The 5,590-nt window shown below is 36.0% G+C and overlaps 1 non-coding gene across 1 annotated transcript; it reads left to right on the top strand.

Moving 5' to 3' along the window:
* The first annotated feature begins 2,931 nt into the window (after positions 1–2,931).
* LOC148561716 (small nucleolar RNA R71) lies at positions 2,932–3,039 on the top strand. Its single transcript, XR_015888029.1, has one exon. It is a non-coding gene; the product is annotated as a small nucleolar RNA R71 (small nucleolar RNA).
* Positions 3,040–5,590: the final 2,551 nt, after the last annotated feature.

The following is a 5,590-nucleotide window of genomic DNA, read 5'->3' as shown; positions in this document are numbered from 1 at the left end:
TTGACTCTTCTAGTGTAGGGGCGTGCGTTTTCTTGCATCATTGGCAAGTTGAACGCCAACCTTACATTTTTTGGACTGAAATCTAAGTATTTCCTCCGAACCATTGTAAGCCAATTCTTTGGATTCGGGTTCCTACTTTGATCATGGTTCCTAGTGATCCATGCGTTTGCATAGAACTCTTGAACCATTAAGATCCCGACTTGTTGAATAGGATTAGAGAGAACTTCCCATCCTCTTCTTCTAATCTCTTGTCAAATCTCCGGATATTCGTTCTTTCTGAGCTTAAAAGGGACCTCAGAAATCACCTTTTTCTTGGTCACAACTTCATAGAAGTGGTCTTGATGGAACTTTGAGATAAATCTCTCCATCTTTCACGACTCAGAGGTGGAAGCAATTGCCTTCCCTTTCCTCTTTCTTGAGGTTTCTCTGGCCTTAGGTGCCATTGATAGTTATGGAAAAACAAAAAGCAATGCTTTTACCACACCAAACTTAAAAGAAGAAAGAAAGTAGTAGAAGAAGAAGAAAATAGAGGAGATGGAGGGAGAGAGTGTATTCGGCCAAGGGGGAGAAGTGGTGGTTGTAATGTGTGAAAATGGAGCAGTGTAGAGGGGTTTATATAGGGGTGGGGTGGAGGGTAGGTTTCGGCCATTAGGGTTGGGTTTGGGAGGGAAAAGAATTTTAATTTTGGAGGTAGTGGGGTTTATGGGGAAGAGTGGATAGATGTGAGTGGTTAAGGGTATTTGGGGAAGAGAGTTATGAAAAGGTATGAAGAGGAGAGAAGAAGAGGTAGGGTAGGTGGGGATCCTGTGGGGTCCACAGATCCAGAGGGGTCAAGGACTTAACATCCATGCTCCATTTAGGCGTGTAAAACACCCTTAGAATGCATGTCTGGCGTTAAACGCCAGCTTGCTGCTTGTTTCTAGCGTTTAACGCCAATTCCATGCTCTGTTCTGGCGTTAAACGCCAGTCTGGTGCTTCTTTCTGGCGTTTAACGCCAGCTTGATGCTTATTTCTGGCGTTAAACGCCAGTTTGATGCTTCTTATTGGCGTTTAAATGCCAGTAAGCTCTTCCTCCAGGGTGAGCTATTTTTAATGCTCTTTTTTATTCTGTTTTTGATTTTTAGTAGTTTTTGTGACTCCACATGATCATCAACCTAAAAAAAACATAAAATAACAATAGAAAATAAATAGATATAATTAAATAACACTGGGTTGCCTCCCAACAAGCGCTTCTTTAATGTCAATAGCTTGACAGTGAGCTCTCATGGAGCCTCACAGTAAATCAGAGCATTGTTGGGACCTCCCAACACCAAACTTAGAGTTTGAATGTGGGGGTTCAACACCAAACTTAGAGTTTGACTGTGGGGGCTTTGGTTGACTATGCAGTGAGAGAAGCTTTTCATGCTTCCTCTCCATGGTTACAGAAGGAGATCCTTGAGTTTTAAACACAAGGTTGTCCTCATTTAGTTGAAGGACCAACTCTCCTCTGTCCACATCAATCACAGCTTTTGCTGTAGCTAGGAAGGGTCTTTCAAGGATGATGGATTCATCCTCATCCTTCCCAGTGTCTAGGATTATAAAATCAGCAGGGATGTAAAGGTCTTCAACCTTTACTAATAAGTCCTCTACTAATCCATAAGCCTGTTTCATTGATTTGTCTGGCATCTCTAGTGAGATTCTTGCAGCTTGTACCTCAAAGATTCCCAGTTTCTCCATTACAGAGAGTGGCATGAGGTTTATCCCTGACCCAAGGTCACACAGAGCCTTCTCAAAGGTCATGGTGCCTATGGTACAGGGTATGAAGAACTTTCCGGGATCGGGTTTCTTCTGAGGCAATGTCTGCCTTATCAATACACTTAGTTCATTGGTGAACAAGGGGGGTTCATCCTCCCAAGTCTCAGTACCAAATAAACTGGCATTCAACTTCATGATTGCTCTTAGATACTTAGCAACTTGCTCTTCAGTGACATCTTCATCCTCTTCAAAAGATGAATAGTCATCAGAGCTCATGAATGGTAAAAGGAAGTTCAATGGAATCTCTATGGTCTTTAGATGAGCCTCAGATTCCTTTGGTTCCTCAAAGGGAAACTCCTTATTGGTCAGTGAACATCCCAGGAGGTCTTCCTCACTAGGATTCACGTCCTTCTCCTCCTCTCTGGGTTTGGCCACACCAAGTAAGGTAATGGCCTTGCACTTTCTTTTTGGATTCTCTTCTATATTGCTTGGGAGAGTACTAGGAGGAGTTTCAGTGACTCTTTTACTCAACTGGCCCACTTGTGCCTCCAAATTTCTAATGGAGGACCTAGTTTTATTCATGAAACTTAGAGTGGCCTTAGATAGATCAGAGACTATATTTGCTAAGCTAGATAGACTCTGTTCATAATTCTCTGTTTGTTGCTGAGTAGATGATGGAAAAGGCTTGCTATTGCTAAACCTATTTCTTCCACCATTATTAAAGCCTTGTTGAGGCTTTTGTTGATCCTTCCATGAGAAATTTGGATGATTTCTCCATGAGAGATTATAGGTGTTTCCATAGGATTCACCCATGTAATTCACCTCTGCTATTGCGGGGTTCTCAGGATCATATGCTTCTTCTTCAGAAGATGCCTCTTTAGTATTGTTGGATGTAGCTTGCAATCCATTCAGACTCTGAGAAATCATATTGACTTGCTGAGTCAATATTTTTTTTTGAGCCAATATGGCATTCAGAGTATCAATTTTAAGAACTCCCTTCCTCTGAGGCGTCCCATTACTCAGAGGATTCCTTTCAGAAGTGTACATGAACTGGTTATTTGTAGCCATGTCAATGAGTTCTTGAGCTTCTGTAAGCGTTTTCTTTAGGTGAATGGATCCACCTGCAGAATGGTCCAATGACATCTTAGCTAATTCAGACAGACCATCTTAGAATATATCCAGGATGGTCCATTCTGAAAGCATGTCAGAAGGACACTTTTTGGTCAGTTGCTTGTATCTCTCCCAAGCTTTATAGAGGGATTCACCTTCTTTCTGTTTGAAGGTTTGAACATCCACTCTAAGTTTGCTAAGCTTTTGAGGAGGAAAGAACTTGGCTAAGAAAGCCGTGACCAACTTATCCCAAGAGTTCAGGCTATCTTTAGGTTGGGAGTCCAACCATATTCTAGCTCTGTCTCTTACAACAAATGAGAAAAGCATAAGCCTGTAGACCTCGGGATCAACCCCATTGGTCTTAACAGTATCACAGATTTGCAAGAATTCAGTTAAGAACTGAAAAGGATCTTCTAATGGAAGTCAATGAAACTTGCAATTCTGTTGCATCAGAGAAACTAATTGAGGCTTTAGCTCAAAATTGTTTGCTCCAATGGTAGGGATTGAGATGCTTCTTCCATGTAAGTTGAAATTTGGTGCAGTAAAGTCACCAAGCATTTTCCTTGCATCTCCACCATTATTATTATTTTCGGCCATGTCTACTTCTTTTTCGAAAATTTCTGTCAGATTTTCTCCAGAGAGTTGTGCTTTAGCTTCCCGTAGCTTCCTCTTCAGAGTCCTTTCAGGTTCAGGATTAGCTTCAACAAGAATGTTCTTATCCTTGTTCCTGCTCATATGAAAAAGAATCGAACAGAAAAGAAAATATGGAATCATCTATGTCACAGTATAGAGATTCCTTATATGAGTATAAGAAGAGAAGGATGGAAAAAAGAAAAGATATGAATTCGAACATAGAAGAGAAGAGTTGGTTCAAATTTTTGAGTAGAAGAGAAGTGTTAGTAGATAAATAAATAGAAGGAGATGAGAGAGGGGAAAATTTGAAAATTAAAAATAAAATGAAAAAAATATATTTTTTTGTTTTTATGTTGACTATTAATTAGAATTCCAAATTTAAGATGGGAAATAAAATTAAATTAAAATTTAAGACAATTAGTTAATTAAAACAAATTTTGAAAAAGGGGTTAGTAATTTTCGAAAATAAGAGAGAGAAAAGTAGTTAGGCGGTTTTGAAAAAGATATGATTGAAATAGTAAACTTTTAAAATGAAACAAAAAGTTAAGTGGTTAATTGAAAAATATTTGAAAATCAAATTTTGAAAAGATAAGAAGTTAGAAAAGATTTTGAAATTAAGTTTTGAAAAAGATATGATTGAAAGATATGATTGAAAATTTAATTTGAAAAAGATTTGAAAAGAAAATTAAAAAGATTTGATTTTGAAAATTAAAGTTGATCACTTGACTAACAAGAAACCAAAAAGACATGATTTTAAACTTTAAAGATTGAACCTTTCTTACTAGGCAAGTAACAAACTTAAAATTTTTTGAATCAATCACATTAATTGTTAGCATTAATTTCAAAAATATAAAATAGAAATAAGAAAAAGATTTTGAAAATAAATTTTGAGAATTTCGAAAGTATGAAAGAAAAAATGAAAAAGATTTGAAAAGGATAGAATTTTTAAATTGAAAATTTGATTTGACTCATAAGAAACAACTAGATTTTAAAATTTTTTTGAAAAAGTCAACTCAAATATTCAAATTTTATGAGAAGAAAAAGGGAAAGATATTTTTTTGATTTTTGAATTTTTAATGATGAAAGAGAAAAACAACGGAAAGACTCAAAACATGAGAATTCAAGATCAAAACACATGATGCATGCAAGAACACTTTGAATGTCAAGATGAACACCAAGAACACTATGAATGTCAAGATGAACACCAAGAACTTATTTTTTTAATTTTTTTTTTAGAAAAGAAAGACATGCAAGACACCAAACTTAGAAATTTTCAAACTTTAGACACTAAGAAATTGAAAATGTATATGAAAAACAAGAAAAGACACAAAACATAAAAATGCAAAGATCAAACAAAGGAGATCATCAAGAACAACTTGAAGATCATGAAGAACATATGATGAATTTTCAAAAATTAAAGAAAATTATAAAAACATGCAATTGACACCAAACTTAAGAATTGACACAAGACTCAAACAAGAAACGTCAAATTATTTTTGGTTTTTTATGATTTTGTAAATTTTTTTTTTTGTATTTTTTGAAAATTATTTTGAAAAAGAAAATAAGGATTTCAAAATTTCTAATGAGAATTCCAGGAATCATGCAATGTTAGTCTAAAGCTCCAGTCCAGGAATTAGACATGGCTTACTAGCCAGCCAAGCTTTCAATGAAAGCTCCGGTCCAAAACACTAGACATGGCCAATGGCCAGCCAAGCTTCAGCATACATAGTTCAACCATGTGAAGAGGAAGCCTCAGTCGAAAAGAATTTAGACACGGCTTTACAGCCAGCCAAGCTTCAACATGTTATCTTGAAACTCTAGAATTCATTCTTAAAAATTCTGAAGAACATAGAATAATTTAATTTTTATATATATTTTTATTTTTTTCTTTTGAAAATTTTTTGAAAATAAAAAGAATAAAAACAAAAACTTAAAATTAAAATAAAATTACCTAATCTGAGCAACAAGATGAACCGTCAGTTGTCCAAACTCAAACAATCCTCGGCAACGGTGCCAAAAACTTGGTGCACGAAATCGTGATCGTTCATTCCTTGGTAACGGTGCGAAAAACTTAATACGCACGTTCATAATTTTAGTTCTTTGTCACAACTTT

Source organism: Arachis ipaensis, chromosome B6 (assembly GCF_059453495.1).
Source record: "Arachis ipaensis isolate K30076 ecotype BB chromosome B6, ASM5945349v1, whole genome shotgun sequence".
NCBI lineage: Eukaryota > Viridiplantae > Streptophyta > Magnoliopsida > Fabales > Fabaceae > Arachis > Arachis ipaensis.
This window is presented reverse-complemented; position numbering and strand designations above follow the sequence as displayed.